This window comes from Pygocentrus nattereri, chromosome 29, assembly GCF_015220715.1.
Source record: "Pygocentrus nattereri isolate fPygNat1 chromosome 29, fPygNat1.pri, whole genome shotgun sequence".
Taxonomy (NCBI): domain Eukaryota; kingdom Metazoa; phylum Chordata; class Actinopteri; order Characiformes; family Serrasalmidae; genus Pygocentrus; species Pygocentrus nattereri.
In genome coordinates, this window is record NC_051239.1 from 15,984,628 (window position 1) to 16,007,968 (window position 23,341).

Here is a 23,341-nt window from a genome sequence, read left to right on the forward strand (position 1 = left end):
AATAAATCAACCTTAAACCTTAAGTGGAATAACGAATAAGATTCTACATTCTGTAATGAATATACAATACAGAATGTAGAAAAAAGAAATCAGCATGTCATTGCACAGAAATATTTAGATTAACCAATAATAACCGATGATTACTGGTAGAGGCCTATCAGAGTAACAAATGACATAGATCTATGAAAACCGGCACATATTACTGACTAGTAATCATGATACAGTGTTCGCCGTTGGAGTCACTGTTATTGTCTGCAGTTGGAGGCCTTATAAATCTAATAAATGAGAAATGGATCTATGAAAACCAGTGACTACTGTCAAAAGTAGATCATCGTGAAACTTCTCTCTTTCTCTCTGCATATGTTTGCATGGTTTATGCTCATGATAATCAGATGTAAATGTTGACTTGCATGCCCCTAATGCCCCATATCATCCAGTGTGTTTGTGTACCATCTGTTTCCTAAGGGCTCACAACCAACAGCGTAACTTTGCAGCATTATTCCACAAAATGCTACTCCCATCCTCCACTCTACACACACACACACACACTTCCAGTCATCGTCTGTGCTCTAGGCTGGTGTGGAATCAGCTTCCCTCCATTTCCCTTAATGAATCCCATTTTGCCTCCTGCCCCATCAACACTCCCAAACTGCCTCAGAATTCCCACTAGCACTTTCACAGCTTCAGCACTGGAAAAAAAAAATCCTCCAATTTTCCAGAATCTCATTCCAAATGCAAAGACAAATCCCTGAGGAGAAGGTGAAGTATCCCAGATCAGTTCTGCCTCTGGGCAAATTCAGGGTGAAAATGGGGGAGAGAAAAAGAGAAAGAACAGAAAAATATGGGTTGGTGTGTTACAGAAATTGAGGAAATTCTATGTGAGTCTTTGAAGCTTATCTAGGACAAGAGCTATTTTACACCCAGCTGTGCCTTCAGCAATGCTGGAGGTGTAACTGGGTATAATATTGGTCCAGCCCCATTCAAAGAAATGTACATCCCCATACATTTCCACCCTTCTCACATTTTGTCTATCATTTGAACACAGCAGCTGCTCTTTACATTGTGTGAAAACTTCATGACTGTACCCATAACAAGTGCTTCAAATTTACTTGGAATACAATCTCTTTACATTAACGTTCTTGCCTTCTCCTGCGAATGTATTATTTTAGACATGATATTCCTGGACAGCGTCACTTTTCCTGAACACCCATGGTGAAGGTCTTGTGACGTCATCTTGTGCTTGATTTTTTATTGTTCACCGTTTACAGAGGACCCAAGGTGCCATGGATTTACATGCTTTTTTTAATTACATTCTTTTCATGATGAGATATATGTCACAGCAAAATGCATACAGTTCTCTTGGGATCCTGAATTATTTCCATCAGTATCATCATGACTCATACATGTCATGATAATGACATGAATAATTCTATATCTTGAGGAAACAATTAAAAATAACTTATTACTGAAGAACAGAGTGAAAAATGAAAAACAGAAAGAAGAAATATACAAATGTATGGCCCTTTAGTGCTTCCACAGCTTGTCTTATTCAATCAATAATTTTAAAAAGCAGCAATCCACAGCTCATGACTGTGTATACGGATCTGAATGGGTCATATGGAAATCAAGCATTCCATGCCCAATACTCACCTCAACAGCCGATTCTATCACCACACCAAAGCGGTTAGCTGTTAACTATTCATTACTGTTGCTTCACCACACCGTTGCAGCCTAATTCTAATCTCTTTGGCAAATAAGACCCTGTGACACTACAAATAATGCTAGTCTAAGCTTGTTTTGCTTACGAAGCACTGATGGATTCCAAGATTAGTGTTTTACTCTGTGCGACCTTGACACCTCTCATTGCGTAGTGACCGTTAAAGTGTAGACAGGGTAATTTAACCATGTGAATTTAAGATCCATCATGACAACGAATCGTACACACATCATCTGACACTTGTCAAAAAATATTAACATCTGACTGACGTTTAGCTTTGTTATTTTAAACGGACATTTGATGACACACTGATTGGACTTTACTGCAGCTACGGAAACAAACAATACACTCCTCTGTAATGCTAATTCACAATGTTTCCGCATCAGAATTGGGATTGGCAGATGTGTGTGTATTGTGTATCGCGTGATATCGGGCTCACGTTGGGTATGGGGTCACAGTTTTCATATTGGTCCATCCCCAACTACGTATTCTTTTCAAGCAAGAATCTTCACGTTTCAGCCAATCCAAAGCTAATCTTATTTGGACTAAAGCATTTTTGTTTTATTAATGATATTCACTAATTAATACTAAAGCTAATGTGATCAACTCAACAAGTGGACAATATGGCAAAGATGTCATGTCTCAATACGAGTAGTTGAGCTTTACCATCTGGTTAAAACACACCATCAAAAACTACGTATCCACTGATTTGTAACATGTCACATCACATGCTCCAATTAACTCTCAATATGCAGGACAAATTACACTCTTCGACTCAAACATGCAGTTGAAAAAAAGGGATTAAGCACTGATGTTATCTAAATTACTCAGATAAGCAAATTGGGCCATAATTTATCACAGAATATTGTTCAGCCCTAGTATAGGTTATATCTGAACACATGGCTATTTATTAAACAGAATTATTTCAATAATTACTTTAAGCACATGAGTGAAGTCAATGAATGTCAATCTGAAAAATAAACTGCTGTTAATAAAAAACTCACCAAGAAATGACCTTGAAGCATATAAAACAAATCTACATAACAATGGACTAAATGTATGTGTTTGTTCTATCTACCTAATTCTCAGTCTGTATATTTTCTGTGGGTCAACTTACCTCTAATTAGTAAGCATAAGAGCTCCTCAATCAGGCAGATCAGTAGTGATGAGAAATGAGAGAGTGAAGGATGGCGATAAGAATGTAAGGGAAAAAAGAGAAAGCGTAGTTTCTTACCATGAGACGATGCCTTTCTCTCTCTTTTTTTAGCTCTCCTGTGTAATCTCACCTACTTACTAACCAGTTCAATCAATTTCTAGCTCCTAAACACTCCCTCCAAAAGCAGCCGTGACTGAGCCTGTGCTTGTATGCGCAGAGCAAAAGCGAGCAGCTGCACTTCCAGTTCCCTCCCTCCACAACCTGCTGTTTCTGCAGAACACACACACACACACACACACACACACACACACCCTTGTTGCCAGGTGAGTGCAAAAAAACACCTGTGTCCTGGGACTGCACCTGCTGTCCTCAGCAGTCAGTAACTGCACCTGCCAAACCTGCTCTACACACTACAGATGTGTTTTCGTCTGAGTGACGAAGAGGTGAGCGGAAACACTCACAGTAACACATAGAGGAAAGTCCAGAAAAACGAGAGAGGTAAACCAAGAGGAAATCGATGATAATGAAAGTTTTACACCAACAAATACTCTCGAATCCAATTAAGAATGCACAAACTCCTGTGCAACTGACTGGAAGCAGTTTTGGTTAGTCTTTATAAACCCAGTGCTGGGACTTGTGGTATGGAATCAATTGTTTCATTGTATTAAATGAGGCTTAGATTTGACAGATAATCCAAGCCAATCTTTGTATTCTCAGAGAACAGAACGTTTAGGTGACGCCAAATTTTATTCATTTTACTGGTCTATACAAATAAACGCTACATTTCTCTAATAATGTTAATTAATCCATATGGATTCATTTCTACGTACAATTGTACAATTTCTATATCATTTATTATTCAGTCCTTTCATATCCTCATCAACATGGTCACTGACTGATTGAGGTACATGAATCATCTGCATTCCCCCTGAATTCTCTTACTGGTGCCTCCCTGTTGTACAGAAGAAGCTTTGGTTAGTCTCGCTATACCCACTATACTCACTAACCCAGTGTGTCTCAACAATGGCTTGATTTGGTACAGTTTCCCATGACTACCAACCAGTTTTACACGATTTGGCTAACATACACATGACGAAAGCAGTAATTCTGCCTTACTCATTATTTGATTTGCTAGAAAAATAAGTGCTACCCCATTTCCATTCACTGGCACATCACAGTGATGTTCATGCATGGAAACTGAGGCTTCTGAGCTGTTGCCATCAGTCTAACCATGGCCAGCAGCTCCCAATCCCAATCACTGTTGCATGTTTTAGCCTTTTGCTCCAGGACAGCTGACCAGTTCACAAAACGGTTACTTAGCTTATAAGCAGAAAAAGATGGGTTAAATCTAGGAAAACACAAAAAGACTGAGACTGGGACTAGCGCAGAGGATCACCTGGAAAATAAGCACCATTAGTAATATTTACATGGCTTAACATGTACATTGGGCCCAAACAAATTTGTGTGAGAAGTACAGTGCCATCTGCTGGACTGAACACTATAATTCAGCATTTGCTAATCTGCTCATTCATTATGAAATCTTTCTTCTAATCGCCTCAGAGCAGCCCTTGAAATTAGACGAACCAACATTTCAATTAGATGATCTGAAATAAACTGAACTGCCTGAGAATGTACTGTATGATGCTGGAAGAACATCTTGGAGTCATTTACAGACTGTTACAGTGCTATGCCTTTGATATTAATGGCCGGAGTATTTAACTATACGAGCATGTTTGGGGAGTCACTGCAGCAATCGGAAAATTCCAGACATCACCCATACCCGAATGTTTCCAAAACAAAGCAAGCACCTACTCAACTCCCCTGCTGTTTTCATGCAGCACATCTCTGATGTAAGGACAATGGAATATTTTTAATCTGTCTCATTATTCATCCTGTTCAAAAGCTCAAACTGAAAAGCATTTAGGATTAGCAAGAGCTGCATTACTGGAAACTGAAACCTGACTGGCACAAGTGGAAGAAACTTAAGGAGTGAGAACTAAAGTGAAATCAGTCTTGCATATTTGGTCCCCAAAGCCTTTATCCTATTACTGATGGGGTTGGTTGAGGTCTTTTCTGCAGTAGCGATAAGTGGTAATATATGAGACTATTACAGTCTGGCCTGACCTCCTTCTGACACCACAAAGCAGAGCGAACAAATCAATATGAGAGAGAGAGAGAGAGAGAGAGAGAGAGAGAGAGAGAGAGAGAGAGAGAGAGAGATATCGAAGAGACACCGCCATCCCCCTGGAGCTTTTCTGACACAAAAACTTCTCCAAAACAAGCTTTCTGACCTCAATCTTGCTTTCTGTTTGTGTGTATGTGTGTGAAGACACATACAGTCAGTCACGCTGACCATGATCCCAGAAGCATCAGTTCTTCTAATTCTGGTGGAATGAATCCTATGAGCAGTTGGCATTAATTCCTTGTTAAATCAGGTCATTTGTAGCAGAAGCTGTGTCAAACAGAGGGTTCAGGCTTTAACCGTGGATTAGAAAAGATGGGTTTATTTAAAAAAAGGACTGAAAGAGAGAAAAAGGAGAGCTGGTGGTGGATGTTAAAAGTTGGCTGTTGGTCAAAAAGGACTCGGCTGGACAGTGTTTCTGCTTTTCGAGGAAAAAGATGCACCACATGGACATATGCATACACATCCACTGCGTTGCGTAATGTAGGCCAGATACTGTCTGCTTTCTTTTCCCCCAACGAGTGTCCCTAAATGGTTCAGAGTGTGTGTGCTGGTGTGTATGTGAAAAGAGGACTGAATAAGAGAGACTGAACTGGAAAACATCAACGCTAAAGTAGGCCAAGACTAAACTTAGCTGACACCTCATTTAAACTCTCTGAGTATACAGCTTCAGCCAATAATAATAAGTTGCAATTGTTATGTTGGCAGTCTACTTCAAACAAAGAAAGAACTCAACAAAATCAAACCACCGCTGAACACGCTGCATTAACTAGGCTTAAAAAGAATGTCTCAGCGCTGGACAAATCACAGACATGAGAAACAATGCAGTGATCAGGGCCAATCACAGTCTGGATAGGTCTCAGAATAAACAACACGGTGATTAGGACCACTCACAGTGAGGGGGAGGTCTCAGAATAAATGACATGGTGATTAGGACCAATCACAATGAGGGGGAGGTCTCAGAATAAACAACAAGGTGATTAGGACCAATCACAGTCATTGGGAGGTCTCAGAATAAACAACAAGGTGATTAGGACCAATCACAGTCATTGGGAGGTCTCAGAATAAACAACAAGGTGATTAGGACCAATCACAGTCATTGGGAGGTCTCAGAATAAACAACAAGGTGATTAGGACCAATCACAGTGAGGGGGAGATCTCAGAATAAACAATATGGTGATAAGGACCAATCACAGTGAGGGGGAGATCTCAGAATAAACAATATGGTGATAAGGACCAATCACAGTCAGTGGGAGGTCTCGGAATAAACAACAAGGTGATTAGGACCAATCACAGTCAGTGGAAGGTCTCAGAATAAACAACAAGGTGATTAGGACCAATCACAGTCAGTGGAAGGTCTCAGAATAAATGCCATGGTGATTAGGACCAATCACAGTCAGTGGAAGGTCTCAGAATAAATGCCATGGTGATTAGGACCAATCACAGTCAGTGGAAGGTCTCAGAATAAATGCCATGGTGATTAGGACCAATCACAGTCAGTGGAAGGTCTCAGAATAAATGCCATGGTGATTAGGACCAATCACAGTCAGTGGAAGGTCTCACAATAAACAACATGGTGATTAGGACCAATCACACTCAGGGGGAGGTCTCAGAGCAAAAATACAATTATTAGGACCAGTCACAGTTAGGGAGAGGTCTGGGAATAAAAGACATGATGATGATGATGACCAATCATAGTCAGAGGGAGGTCTCAGAATAAACAACATGGTGATCAGGACCAATCACAGTATGGGGGGGGGGCTTAGAATAAACATGTTGATTAGAACCAATCACAGTCTGGGGGGTGTACAGAACACCAAGTAATTACACAATGAGAGTCAGATTTAAAAAATAACAAAAGGCCAATAAAAATAGCCCAAAATAAATAAATACATTTCCTCCATCAACCAAATTGCCTGTAAAAAACTGGAACTGGCCATAAAAATATTTCACAAGGTGTGATGGTCTTGCTTTGGCTATCAGACTTGACAAAAAATTTTTTTTTAAATGACAAAAATGCATTGTATTATGGTGCAAAAGCAACAATAAATATATAGTTTTTTGTTCCACTTCTACTTCTCATAGTATACCAAGGATGCTGTCAATGTTGACAATTTGCAAAATCCCACATTCCCTTAGTTATTGTTGGCATGACCATAAAACTTTCATCTCAGACCAGAACTATTCAAACATACACCGGGTTACACTGGAGACCCGTTTGAGAACTGAATATGAATGTAGGCCAATTTAAAGCAAACAAAAAAAAAGAATTCTGGAAATGCTCACAATCATAAAACCTGGAAAACGCGTTAGCCCCTGGTGTTAAAGCGGCAGATGTTCATGTCTAATAAGGAGGAGGTCTGACTATTAACTCTTCAGATGAGCAAATGCTAGAATGTTAGCAAATGCTGTAACGCAGATTAAGTTCAGCTTCTCTTAGAGTAAACATTGCCTGTTAACTTATGACTTTGAGCTAGCTGAGTTTGGCCTTCCACCAAGATTACTCAAAAACTCGTTCAGCTTCAGGAATGAAGCCTCCGGGTGATGAGGATGGCATGTGTTGGTGCCTTAGCAACATCTTTTAATCTAATAATCAAGACTAATTTGCTGTCACTGCTTTTCTCTTTGCAGGTTTGTTCTGAGTAGTTTTGACAGATTTTTTCCCCCAGAGATGGTTGAGAATGCCTAGGGGCATTTTCACACCTAAAAGTATTAACCAAGGTCCAAACCAAGGTTCATGTATACATTTGACCTGTTTAGTTTTGGCTTGACATGAAATTACAAACCTACCTTTGTATAACAAACCTACGTTCTGTTATCAACACCTACATGGGCTGTACTTGACACGGAGTGAGTTTACATGTACTTAATAATCTGATAACTGCAGAAAATCTGATTTTGTCAGTAGTCTGGTCGATAAGTTTATATGCACTTAAGTAATCAGATAATGGGGAAACCCCAGGTCTAAATGAGTCAGACAGTAATATAATGTAAATGTAAAATTTAAATTCTTTTTAAATTTCAAATTTAAACCCATCATTTCGTCAGACATGCATCACTGAAAAAAGTGTTTTGCTGCCACCTTGCAGCAACGCAGCTGCTTGCTTATTTCAAGTCCAAGTACATGTTTGGCAATTTTATGTGTTTACTCAAGTTGACTTATTCAGCAAACTAAATTTAAACTTCCCTGTTCCTCAAACTCAAAAGTCTGAAAGTCTAGACCAAAGACAGTAGATGGGAAAGCCTCTACGAGGCCCATCAATCATTACTTTGCAAACGCTCAATTATAGAGACCCTATAAAGAACCAGTGAACAATAACTGCACAATTGCTTAGTAACAAGTAGCATGTTGGATAACAGCCCATTATATTTCAATAACCCTTTTAAACCGTTTCTCGTTTTCTCGTTCCTTCCAAAGAAAAAACTGACTGCATATCTTGTCTCACAAGGTACGTTTCTTCAGGCATCATGTTACATTTTTCACACCCTTTATCCTTTGTTATGGTAACATGAACAAACTATACTGCTCTTAAGACATGGTTTTATGTCACACCCTCTGTGCCAACTGCCACAAATGTGGCTTACCTTGTGACTCGCGTCGTGTGGCATTTCATAATGTGGCATCAGTGGGAAAGGATCTTCTGTAGAGCCTTTGGTGTAACGGTTCACTTAATACACCCAGGATACGCCTCTAGTTGGCTGATGACATCACACCATATTCACTGAGACACAGAAACCTAGTCTATAGAAACTGTAACAAGTGAGAGTGACTTCACTGAATTTAATATGAACTAATTGAGAAAAACACAGCTGAAAACCTGACCTCAGATGGATTTGTACCTTTGGTCAGTGCTTGTTCTGCTTTCCTCCAAGTTGCAAACTTTAGCAATTTATTTCATGGGATAAACAACACAAAAAGATAGAGGACATCACCCTACAAACTAGGGATGCAACAATGTGAGAATTGTGGCTTGATACTAAAATTAATCATCTGACATCTGTCAGACATCATATTTTTTAAGCACACATACAATATAGCTGAAAGTACATGAACATCCACCACAATTATTAAGTTTCAGCCACACCCATGGGAAAAGGTCATACTGAAGACCTGTTGTTAAACGTGGAACTGTCAAAATATGCCACCTCAGCCTCAAGTGAGTTTATGAATATCTGCCATGCTAGATCTACCCTAGACAACTGCAAGTGCTATTATTGTGAAATGGAAGCTTTAGCGGTAGACCAAGCAAACTCACTGAGTGTTCACTACAAAGTATAAACTGCATCTGGAGCACAAGAACTGTGTGTCAGGAGCTTCATGAATTAGCTACACAGCTGTACTCAAGCCTAAGATCACTCTCACACCTGCAACCGGGAACTGGTGTAAAGCACACGGCCACTGGACTCTAGAGTGGAGACGTGTTCTCTAGAGAGATAAATCATGCTTCACTGAGTTTGGCAGATGGCACAAGAATCTGAATTTGGTGGATGGCAGGATAACGCCACCTACTGGAAAGCCTAGTAAAGCCTTGGTGGAAGAGGGATAATGGGCTGTTTTTCACAGTTTGGGCTCCTTAGTTCCAGTAAAAGATAATGTTAAATGTTAGAGAATATAAAGACATTTTAGACAGTTACATGCTTCCCACTTTGTCGCAACAGTTTATGAAATGTCCCCCCTTGTTCCACCATGACTGTGCCCCCGTACATAAGGCAAGGTCCGTAAAGACATGGCTTGATGAGTTAAGGTGTGGAGGAACTCCAGTGACTCTGATCGCAACCACATCGAATACCTTTGGGATGAAGTGCAACGTTGATTGTGAGCCAAGCCTTCTTGCATCCAACATCAGTGCCTGACCTCACAAATTATGTTTCAACTGAATGAGCAGAAATTCCCACAGATACACTCCAAAATCTTGTGAAAAGCCTTCCCAGAGGCTGTTTTAGGGGGCAACTCCACATTAATGCCCAGAATTTTGGAATGGGTGACAACAAGCTTATTTAAATGTGAGGGTAAGATGTTGTGCCATATGATGAATTTACCAATATTGATTCCAATATCATGCATCACCATTGCTAACTTCATTTCTTAAGCTTAGAGATGGACAGGAGATTCTAGTACTTAAGATGTTTTTGAACCTGACACTTCATTCACTCAAGTTAACTGAAGTTGATCTGCTTGCAGTATTTTCTAACCCAGTACGCAGATGACTCAGGTTTGTTGTGAGAGTGGCCTAGAGACAGCTATGCAATAAGGGTCCAGCCTGGTTTGTAGCTTATGGAGAAAGAAAATGTCAAGTTGAATTAATTTTACTCAATAAACCTTTAAGTATAAAACAAGAAACAGTTTGTTTTGTCTGTTCAATACAAACTCTATTGGAATGCAACTCTTGGAGGAACTTATAACCACAGACCACTTCTGCATATGTAATGCATGTTTTCTCACACACAGACACACCCACAGACACACACACATAGACAGACACATAGATACACACATAGACACACACACACAAAAACAGCCATTCTAAAACCCCAGCCTCTGTCAAGGTTATATTCAGCCCTTACAGACCATTCAAATATACCTACAGTTACCCAGGCCAGCACAAGAACAGAACACAAAAGACGTCTGCAAGGTGAATACACTGAAAAAGCACCAAGCACACTCATACATGCAGGCACACACACACACGTCTACTAGGCAACACAATTAGCCATAGAATACAGAAAGTGTCATTTAAAGAGGCCTCTGAACGAGCTTTTTACACAGGTATCGCATGTGTCTCAAATGTATAGTTCAAAACAATGTTCACAGAATAGAACTATTAGACTATTAAAGGAATATTCCAATGTTTTAGAAACTAATCGCCACATCTGTAGCATAATACCACATACAATTTCAACAGATTTTCTCTGTACTTGGACTGTACGAAGAATTCATTGATTTAAAACTCACTCATAAAAATATGCTGCTGAACTTAACCAGTAGACATATTTCTATGAGAAACTTTTAGGAAGCAAAAGGCATAAATAGAGTTGGTATTATACCACTTTTTCTTTATATCACCACCGATACTGATAAACTTTGCCTCGATTTTCACCCTAATGCAGGCATGTCAAACTGGGGACCTCTCCAGCCTAGTCAGTTAATTCATATACTTATTCATGAAATTCAGCAACTGCCCATTGGCTTCAGTACAGAAAATGTGTTGAAATAGTGTGTCATAACTTAATGAAGTGGCAGATAAAGACCAGACTGAAAGATGCTTAAAAGGTTACTTTAGGAATTTACTTTAGAACTTTAGAAAAATACAAAAAAGAAAAACATTTTTGAGGTAGAGGAAGGGAGAAGAGTGAGAAGAGGGGCTAGGCAGAAAAGCTAAGGAGAGGAAGAAGGCAAGACTGTAGACTATTATCACTTTAGGGGGGAAAGATGTAGAGGATGCAGTGAGCTGTAATGCACAATATGCCACCCGATAATTACCACAGTGCTCTACTGGAGCCAGCAAGAGCCCGAGACCTCCAGGCAACATCTAACACACAAAAAACTGACATAGGAAGAGGTTTTATTAACCTTTCATTAACATAAACATTTCTGCAAAATGTTAATGTTCACATACAGCTATTTCATATTTGACGAAAAAAAAGGAAATAAAGTAATTGTGGCATGTGCGAGTGGTTGGACACCCTACCTTTCAGTCATTAGCAAGACCGCCTTTGGCAGATGTCACAGCTTGCAGGTGATTTTGCAGACAGCTAGGAGTCTTTCTATGCTTGTTTCAGAAATTTTCAGCCACTCTTCCTTGAAGAACACTTCAGGTTCTGGTCTTTCTTGCACATACAGCATCTTAGGTTCTACTCCCAGATTTGCATTTCATTAAGTAGCTCTTGATGAATTCTGAAGTATGTTTTGGATCATTGTCCTGTTGTACAAGCCAGGCTTTTTCCAGTGTCAGCCTTGACTGACTTAGTCACATTTGTTTCTTGCTGATATTTGGTGGAATCCATTCGTTTATCTACCCATGCAATGTTTTCTGTACCACTGGCTGCAACACAAGCCTAAAGCTGAAGAGAACCAAGCCTATGTTAAACAGTTGTTCAAGGTGTTCTTTTCATCAATACTGCTCCTTTCTCCTTCAAACATATCTTTAGTGTAAGGCCAAAGGTGTCTTTTTTACTTCATCAGTCCACAACTCTTGTTTCTAGTCTTATCTAGATGTTGTTTTGCATTCTTCAAACATTGACTTTTGTGATGAGGTCAAAAGCAAGGTTTCTTTCTGATGAGTCCCCACGCAGATCACATTTGTGCAAGCAATGTTGCACAGTAAAACGGTGCACCACCAATCCTGTGTCAACTACCTTCTTGCAGGGCTTTGCTTACACATGGAGGTTTTGCTTTGCATTTCTGGCCAGCATATGAACAGTTTTATCTGAGAGTTTTCTTGCCCTTCTAAATCTTGCCTTTACTTCCACAGTTCCACTTCACTGCCATTATTCTTAATGACATTACAGACAATGGAAATTGTGAATTGGAAGTGCATTGATAGTTTTTATAGCTTCCCTCTACATTGTACACATCAAATAGCTTCATTTTCACATCCTCAGCCAGTCGCTTAAAGAAGCCCACAGTTGTCAAACATTAAAACACAGTTTGAAAAGTTAAAGAGAATTGATTAAGCTCAGGAACTGTCATCAGCTGACAATTCTTAATGATAATTCTTGACTTGCCTAACAAGTCCTTAGGAGTCAAGTTAGACCTAACAAGATAATCATTTCCAGTCAAAGATGGCTATTAAATACAAGATACCCTTTTCAGCATCAGGAAAAAACTGAAAATACATTAAAATGAATTAAAATGAGAAAATGACACAGATACACACACATACACATAAACAAAGAGGACAGGACCTTATGTCCCGACATTATATAAAACCAAACCTGTGTGTTTGTGTGTGCTTAGACAGAAACTGACCTGCAATCCACCCAGCTCAGCCTGCTGTCATCAAAAACATTAGCACATCAGCTGACCAACACACACACACACACACACACACACACACACACACACACAGGCCCTAACCATCAAACACTCCCTTGATGACTGAAATGGGGAAACAGGTCAGCAGAGAGGAGATGAGAGGTACATCAATGCTTCCTAACTACCTTGTCCAAAAAAACGTGCCCTCTGACCCCACTGACGCAGTGTGTGTATGCATGCCTACGCCCGTGTGTGTGTGTATAAAAGTGTGCATGTGGTGTATCCTGAGTACGCCTTTCTGATGAAAGCATTATTGACCCACTGGGGTCCTAAATAAGATGACAGAACACCCAAACACACACCCCAATTCATGAAGGCCACTGCACAGTGAGCATGTTCTCTGCCTTCTCTGAAACATAAGACTTTTCCAACGTACTGGGCACTCGCGGTGATTAAGATGCCAAAAAGCATTATGACTCAGCACCCAAATGGCTGCCTTACGGCTACCCTGACCCCAAAAACAACCATTCTGAACGGTGATTCATATCCAAGATGTGTGCCCAAAGTAGACTCACATTTGAAAGAGCTGCGTCAGGATGACTCGGATCCAACATGAGAGTGTTAACAGAACTGACACTGGAAAGAGCAAGAGGAGCCAGACACTTATGAAAAGTAACTAAGCTAGCCCGATTGCACTGATGAATACAGAGACTACACCAAAATCACATTACAGTAAAAAGCCTACAATACCTCAACTTTCAAATACGTGTCTACACATAAAATATGGCTTACAAAACAAGATTTATAACATGGATAGTTCTATAATCGGACTGGCTGAGCCACTATAAAACATACGCAGCCACTTTTACATTAATGGCATCTTACACATCAGAGATCATAGCTGACCGTGAAGACTTATTACTCCTTTTATTGAGGAGCAGCTGTGGCAGAGCCTCAAACTCTCCACACACTCATACCCTATTCCAGATTTTAAGTCCTTCTGAGAGTTGGTGGAACTCCTTGGGCTGTTTGCTGAACTTTAGCAGAATGGGCTGTTATCCAGTGTCTGGGTCTTTAAATCACTCTGGCTAAAAGAAATATAATAACTTTATCAATGTTACTATGAAAGCAATGTGTTAATATTTACCTAAAAATGATCAATACTTAGTAAATAAAGTTATGGATGCTTCTGTAACACTGTATGATGTAATATGTATTATAAGTATGGGTCACTCTGGAGTTCTTGTGAGAGCACAGGGAGGCAGAGGACTTAACTTTCTTCAAAACGACAGTTTGGGAACCACTGACTAAACAATTTCTTCTCCTTCTTCACCTTACAGACCTGAGTTCCTGAGTCTATACGTTTTTCCACTTTGTTCCATTCTTACTGTGTTTGCTTGCGTTGACAAATGCCTCTGAAAACTGTTAGAGTTGCATTTCATGCTACAAAATATATGATAGCGGGAATGATTTCTAGAGTTTTATTTAAAAAAATCCATGATATTCCTAAATGCAATAACCTCAAAGAAACTCCATGTGTAGCTCTAGGAAACAGAAAAAAACAGGCTAACCTACCTTGAATGGCTGATTAGCCAAGCTGGTTGAAACTTCTCAGTGGAGAACAATAATGACTGACAAGGAACGGTAGACCGAACGCTGACACAGGGGCAACAGTGCTTAAAGTGAGGTTCAAACACCTGTACTAATACCTCAAATATGCTAACTCATTTGTAAAGACATCATCCAAACGTTTTAGTTACTAGAGCAAGCCGAAAATGTGAAGCTTAAGTTATCCAGCTTCTTATTCGAATTATCCATCCAAAGCAAGTAACAATGATCCGCAAAAATGTAAATAACTACCGATTTGCATGTATATTCGGTTGTGGAGGGCGCCTCTACTGGGCCGTGGAGGGCGCCTCTACTCGCACCTCTATGACCGAATAGAGGGCACCTCTATTTTGGTTGTAGATTGTGCAGTTTGCTAGGAGTGTTTGGGGCAAGTTAGCAAATCCTCTCACTTGTTTCAGCCAGAAGGTCAGAGCCACATTGTACACAGTCAGTTAACTGTGATCAGTCACAGGCCTAGCCATTATTGATAACTATCGAGAAATCAAGCGGTCCAAGCTCTAGTCAGTGTTTACAAAAAAAAAAAAACGGAGCTCATTCAGCGAAGAGCAGAAGCTACAAAACACTGTGGAAAATACAAGTCTGTTATAGAATGCAGGTGGAGACTATGATGAGCACCACAGCATGAGCACACACACACACACACACACACACACACACACCCTACATTATTCTATTTAGTAAACCCTGTTCCAGTCAGCTCTGCTCCAATTACTTCTTTTACCCAAAGGGAACAGACGTGGCAGGGAATTCTTGTCTCTTTCAGTCAGACTCTCTCTCTCTCTCTCTCTCTCTCTCTCTCCCACATACACACACACACGTTTTTATATACTGTCAGGATGTGCGGTCATATAACTGTTCTATAAATAGCTTATTGGCATTAAGTAGGGATGAAGCAATATCAGATTTTCCCTTCCAATACCGATACCCAATCCTTAAGTATAAGCCGATACAGAGACACAGAGTACCGATACAGATACTAACTCTATCCAGCCTAACCTACCTAAACATTTTATTTAGATAAAATCTGTGTTCTGTGTCACAGATTTACTTGTTGGGATTATATGTATGGCCAGCGAGCCACTACGCTAAAAGCTAAATGAAGGCACGTGCATGTCAGAATTGCTATCCTCATTGTGCACCAAACTCACCTAGCCATGGCTTTACGGACCTTGCTTTGTGCACTAGGGCTCAGTCATGCTGGAACAGAAAAGTTGTTCACACAAAATTGAAAGCAATTTTACTGAAATGTCTTGGTATGCCGAAGCATTAAGACTTCCCCTTGCTGAAACTAAGGGGTCTAGGCAATCCTTGAAAAATAACCTCATAGCATTATCCCTCCTCTACCAAACTTTACAGTTGGTGCAATGCAGTCAGGTAGGTAACATTCTCCTGGCACTTGCCAAATCCAGAGTTGTCCATCAGACTGCCAGAGATAGAAGCGTGATTAGTCACTCCACAGAATGTGCTTTACACCAATATATAGAAGATATTTTTAAAAACTATAGAACAATGATTTTTAATCAGTCTTCTCTTTTCACTGCATTAAATTCCATGACCAAACCTAATTTCCATGCGACTGATATCATTATATTGCATAACCTTAGAATATGTATTCGTATTTACACGTAACAAGAATTTTCTCAGGCAAACACTAACCCCAACACTAAGCACAGCCAAAAATAAATGGCTTTGTCCTTTCAGTTTAAATAGATAAAACGTTCTGTGTAAAACGACTGTCATTTTGTCAGGACCACACAAACTGAAATCTGAAAATCCTTTTGCATTTTTTCCCCCCCAGAGTACAACCAAGAAAAATATAACGTCCTTCGACATTACAACTTCTCAATTTACTATTGGGTTAAATTCAGCAGCTGTGACAACTCTTAACTCAAACTGTGCCATTTCAGCGCCTTCTCACAGCCATTATCTCATAATCTCAAAACATACATCATGTTTTATGGCTTAGGCCTTCTGTGTAATGTATACAAAATTATATACATACATACATACATACAGCACTGCACAAAAGAAAAGCACAATTATGTGTCCTGAAAAGAATGGATGCTGTAATAAGGGCAGTTAAAGCATATTAACTGATATATTTGAGTCTGTTGACTTGATTTCATTTGACTTGTTGCTGTAGTGAAAGCTAAAATCTGAACGGCTGAGATCTCCTGCTTTCATGTCCCAAACCGCATACTAGACCACACTACAGTACACAAAAATAGTGCATACACCACTAGACGTGCACTCATTAGTGTAGTTGGTGAAGAAGGTGTGTGGTTGTGTTAGATCAGCCAGTGAGACGAGTTTAGCAGCTGCTTCACTGTGCTGTTCGTTAGCTGCTCAGTAAAGATCTCCAAGGGAAAGTCTGAGGTATTTGTTGATTAAGAATCATTTACTGGGGTAAATTAATGTATTTATTGAGGTAATTAACGCATTTATTGAGGTTAAGTAATGTAGTTATTGAGATAAGCTGATGTTGGCTTCGTCTTCACCAACTTTCATAATTCGTTCAACATTTAAAGCATCTCAGTGTAACTGCAGCAGAAAACTCAAATGAGAAGCTGGGGAATAAGAGTTACATCTTCTGTGAAACACGCTTTCTTTTTTTTGACGATAAAAATTAATAACTTGTACTTAATGGTTGCTTTGCATATTTAATTAATGAGGGTGGATTTGTATAGTGCTATATGTTAGAAACTCTATAGGATACACACACACGTACACGCTCGCTCGCTCTCTGTTGGAGGGCTTTTAAGTAGTCTCTAATGCTGAAATCCAGTACTTACTGTTTTAGATCCCCATGCCCAAACCCTGAAGCGAAACAGCTTTGTGTGTGTGTGTGTGTGTGTGTGTGTCTCAGTATACTTTAGTTTTTAAGGGGTTTCTTATCCCAGTGTGTGTAATAGCTACTGTAAGGCTACGGGGCACTCTGCAGGACACCACTACAAAGTCAGCACACCACAGGAGCGTGCGTACGTACACACACGCACACACACACACACACACACACACACACACACACACTGAGTTGAGCTTGACTTTGAAGTTCTCCTTTACTACAGTACATCACTTTACTACAGGATGGATACTGTAATAATAATACCTGTGTGTGTGTGTGTGTGTGTGAGCGAGAGACAGATGGGGAGACACAGTGAGGAAAGACACAGCGAGAGAGAGAGAGAGAGAGAGAGAGAGACAGACAAAAACAGACAGAGAGATGCAGAGGGAGAGAGAGAGAAAGTGAGAAAAACAGAGTGAGACAGAGAGAGCAAGCAAGAGGGGCAGAGACAGTAAGAGTCAGAGAGAAGAAAGAGAGACAGACAGAGAGACCGAGAGGCTGAGGGATGCCTAATGTTTTTTGACAGACCTCCTCGAACACTGTACGATGAAACGTGCTATGAAATATTACAGAATTAAAAAAGGAGGCACAGTCAAAAGTTCACATGCTGCTATCACACACACACACACACACACACACACACACACACACACACACACACACGCGCGGCCATGACAGCACTTGGTATTTGAGGGAAAGTTCAGAGTGAACTAAAATACGGACGAGTGTTACTATGACAACGACCCTCCAGCCAGATCCACCCTCAGACAGAGGCACCACGGCTTTTAGTGACCTTCTAACCAATGCACATTCACATACACAAACCAGCTCCGTCAGCCTGCCCCGAGTCCTTCACCATGCCAAAGACTTCACAAGCATGAGTAACAAACAAAACGTACTTAGGACTCCGCGCGAGAGTGGCTCCTCAATGACTGCTCTTCAATTAGAGTGAAATTACATACTCTGAAGCCTAAAAAAACCTCTCTCGCTTCACAAGTCCCATCTCCCTCAAAAACTGCAGCCACGCCCATCAAACTTTCAGCTCAGGCCAGCTGGTAGCATCCCGAACACTTGCGCTAACAGACTAAAACTTCTGCAGCACAAAGTGAAATTTCGAGGCACAAAGACGACGACATTTAAACACATTCCTCATCATTAGAAAATAAAAGGGCAGAGAAACATACGTTAGGCCCGACATTAAGAACACAAGGAAGGACTCTGGAAACTATGTTTACATTCGTCAAAGCAGGAAAATCTTTCAAAACTGAGAAATAGTTTTTATGTCCAAGTAAGTTTGAGCAACTGAAGCTGCCCCTTCAGATGAGCTAATGCTGCTAGCGCTAACAAAGGAGCTGGTCAGAACATGCGCTGAGGAGAACTCATCATCCTTCGTGCAGGGTCTTTAAGGAAACCTTGCTCAAACACGTTCATGAATATTTATCTTTACACAAATGCTGTTTGATCACAGATGTGAGCGCTGTACTGTCCTGTTTACCACGACTAATTTCATGACAACTCTCAGCCGCTAACTAGCCAAGCCCTCACTTAGTTAGCTAACTAACGATCTCAACACTGTAATATGACAATACTTCCGTACATCCATCCATCCATCCATTTTCTAAGCTGCTTCTCCCTCAGGGTCATGGGGGGATGCTGGTGGCTATCCCAGCAGTCATCGGGCAGAAGGCGGGATGCACCCTGGACAGGTCGCCAGTCCATCGCAGGGCAGTATGACAATACTTATCTTTTGAAATGACATTAAAACCAGCATTATACCATAACCCAGAGAACTTGTAGCTGATCTCAGAGCCAGCATCTGTCTGTTAGTAGCTTTGAGCGTAGTCCACATAGTTTAACTCAAATTCTGCATTAGAAATGAAACAGAAACAATGTAAGACTGAGTCAGTAACAGATTCCGAGAGAGTCTCTCACATCCTTAAAAACCTGTTTCAAACAAACAAAAAAAGATTTTCCTCTCATCTGTCTGACGAGAAAGAGGCTGCTGTGCTTTCCAGATGACAAATAAAACGTTTCCCGTTTCCAGTTGACTCCACCCGCCATGCCCCAGCGCAGGTGGCCAGCTTTTCCAACACTTGTGTTTTTGTTAAAAACAAAAAGAACCAGTGGTGTTGATTTTTTTTAATGGGGGGGGGCTTTCTAGATGGAGCAGATATGGCGTAATATCCAGCTGGAAATGAAGTAGCACTGCATTTAAAATGATATGAAAAACGACAAATCCAGTCATTTGTACTCACTGTGCTGCACTAAATCAGTCAAACCGGACTCAACACGCTCTCTTTGTAACGTAGTTGGGGAGGCCCAGGGAACCTAAACATGAGTTTTCTTTCTAAGTAGGTAAATCTAGTTCTTGCAGGCATTAAACAGGCATCAATATACCCTTTAAATAATGTCTGTAAGTAAATAACTGATACATCTCACCATATTTCTCTCTTCTAGATGTAAACTGGGCGGGCCTAATCTTGGGTAACTCTTCCATAAGCATTCCCCTGACCAGTCACGAGGCTGACCTCTCCTGGTCAGCTAGAACACCTGTCTGTAGCTGCTGGTCACCTGTTCATTCATTTATCCAAACACAAACACTGTTGATTCATTCGTTCCTTCATGTATGCACTGCTACGTCTACCAGTTTTTCCTCTTCTGTCCGCCTGCTCCTTCACATGTTGCTTCATCCATCTGTTCGTTCGTTCATTCGTCCGTCTGTGACTTTTTCCGTCCAGTTACCATCACATAAAAGTTGGATAATGACTTCAGTTCTGTATCAGTGGTGGAACAGGCTGGGAGTGTTGGACCGAGAGCTGTCAATCAAGCTGTTCATTAGCCACGCCCACACAGCTCTCAACATTTTTCTTTTTTTGTTTTGTTTTTTCATTCAAGCTTTGCTAGATGTTTCAGATCAGTATCATGCAAATATTTCAGATATTTCACTTCCCCTTAGACTAAATGCTGGCGATATCCTAAACATGCACAGAAAACACTAACATATCGTGAAGGAATTTACCACGGGAACGATAAATTAATAAGTGACACTTTTTAATCCCACAAACAGGGAAATTTCACCTCCGCATTTAACCCAGCCGTGAAGTGAAACACCACATACACACTAGTGAGCACACACACACACACACACACTAGGGGGCAGTGAGCACACTTGCCCAGAGCAGTGGGCAGCCCTATTGGGGGTTAGGTGTCTTGCTCAAGGACACCTCAGTCATGGACCGTCGGCACTGGGGATGGAACCGGCGACCTTCTGGTCACAGGGCCAGATCCCTAACCTCCAGCCCACGACTGCCCCCATACTGTAATTCTAGATATAAACAATCTGAAGCATGGAAACTGAGGGTTACACTGACAATGACTCTGAAATAAAGGTGGGGAAAATGATCATTATCATAATGTGCTTTAATGTGGACAGCATAAGTACTGGCCAGAAATACTGACCGCATGATCACCTGGAGCATGTTTAACTGGATACAGCGAGGCACAGTAAGCAAAACGCTAGTTTTTGATGTACTGAGAAAATATCTTGAGGTATTGTGATGTTATACCCCCGCCACACCGCCCAGCCCTCACCCTGTAAACATTTAACCGTCGACATGTCACTTTATGATGGAAATAAGGGGACTGGCACTCAGTTAACACGTCTGGGGAGAAGCCAGCTAGCATGAATTTGCAATGTAAGCTAAGTTGCTTGATAAAACATGTAGGACGCATGTATATTTCAAGAGCTACGAGAAACCTCCTGCTCCTCCTCCTCCTCCTACTACGACTCCTACTACTACTGCCACACATCTAGCAGGCTGAATACGGAGAAAAGGAACATCAGACAGTAGTAAGAGCAGCTCAATGGCGCTCATTCATAAACTACACATTAGCATTAGTCCTGACTGAAGACGTAAAGAGACTAAATATGCACTCTCAAGACCCCCCAGTGATACTGAGCACCTTCAAATCCAGCTCACCCGACTCTCCCGCCTCAGCCCTACAAACTACCCTTCACGAAACGAGGATGAAGTTGGCTTCCCGACCGAATTTTCCGTTCCACCTTAAATTGTCCATGTTACATTCTAACGACTGAGGCGCTAGAATGTAACTACTGCATCATTTAAGGTGGAGCGGAAAATTCGACCGGGAATTCCAGTAAGAACCCAGCGAATAAGAAGCAAGCTACACTCCCCGTGTTCACACGCTCATTCACACGCCAACACGCGTCCAACATGAAGAAAAAAAAGCAGAGGGCAGTGGAAACTCACAGGCTAAGCTCTGCTGGTCATCTGCACCTGCTTGTCGTTTCTCCTCCGCTCGTTTTCAGCGAGAAGCACGAGAAACGCACGTGCCTCGTCTCTTTAACGCACAACCCGGTTCAGTCCGTAAAGCAGCAGGTCCGGGAAGGAGCGGACCGGAGAGTCCACACATGCTCTCCCTGCCGGCTCTGCTCACAGACTCTCTCTCTACTCCCTCTCCCTCCCTCTCGCTCCCTCTCCATCCTGCATGCTGACGGTTTTCTACTCCTCCCCTCTCTTTCCCTCCTCATCCTCTCCTCCCCTTCCCCCCTCCACACAAACGTCTGGTCAGCCCCCAAAATTCACCCCCCCACCATCCTAGTCTTTTCAGACTCACTGTGCTACCAACCCTATGAGCAATAGTGCCACTGAGGCGTCTCCATAGCAACTAATGACAGTGGGGGGAGAGGAGAGAGAGAGGAGGGTGAGTCAAGAGGAAGAGAGGCAACAAGAGAGAGAGAGAGAAGGATGGAAGGAGTGAGGGAGAAAGAAAGAAAGAAAGAAAGAAAGAAAGCTCTTTATCCCATTTGGTCACTTTGAGAAAAGAAGAGGAAAAAAGTGAGCAGATTCTTTTCACTGTTAAATCACACACGCTCACTCACTCCATCAACTTGTTGGTCGGCTGGCTCCGGAGTGCCTGCTTCATATGCACATACAACTATATTTCTGTTTTTATCCTCCTCCCTTTTTTACCCCCCCCCCCCCCCCCCACACTCCCCACCCCACCCCCTTTTTTTTGGTCTGTTTTTTGTTAACGTTACCATTTCCTACTTATTTCTCCCTAATCTCCTTAAACTTTAAAGCTTTGGCAATACAAACGCATCATTATTCGTCATGCCGATAAAGCCCCCCTGAACTCGAGTGAATTGAATTGAGTGACAGGCGAGGGTGACGTCACTGGGTCCTCACATGCACTCTCACACGGTCACAGCTGAAGCGGTGCCATCACCGTGGAAACGGCAGGAGCCAACCACAGCCCTGCACGTGTTCAACTGAGTTATGGAGAGGAGAGGAGAGGAGAGGATTAAGGAAGAGCAGAGAGTAAAAGTGTGAAGAGAAGAAGACAGGAGAGGAGAGGAGAGGAGCAAAAAGGAGAAGATAGAAGTGTAAAGAGGACAGGAGATGAGGAAGGAGAAGACGGAGGAGTAAGAAGGAGAGAAAAGGAGAAGACAGGAGAAGTGTAAAGAGGACAGGAGTAAAAAGGACAGAACAGGAGAGAAGTAAAGAGGAGAAGATAGAAGAGTAAAGAGGACAGGAGCTGAGTAAGGAGAAGATAGAAGGGGTGTAAAAAGGGGAGGAGTAAAAAAAGGAGAGAAGAGGGGAGAGAAGCAATGTAGGTCTGTACAGATGGGGAGGGTGCAGTGGTGGGAGTGGGTTGGGGCCAGTTTGAAAAAGTGGAATTGGGAAGTGTCAGATTTTAATAGAGGAGGAAGTGGGATTTGTGAAATAGGATTTGAGCTGATCCTGAAAGTGTGTGTGTGTGTGTGTGTGTGTGTGTGTGTGTGTGTGTGTGTGTGTGTGTGTGTGTGTGTGTGT

General features: G+C 41.4%; 1 protein-coding gene across 1 annotated transcript in view; it reads right to left on the reverse strand.

Moving 5' to 3' along the window:
* The window catches only part of fgd (faciogenital dysplasia), a 104,922-nt gene that overhangs the window by 46,412 nt on the left and 35,169 nt on the right, over positions 1–23,341 (reverse strand). The window lies entirely within an intron of this gene.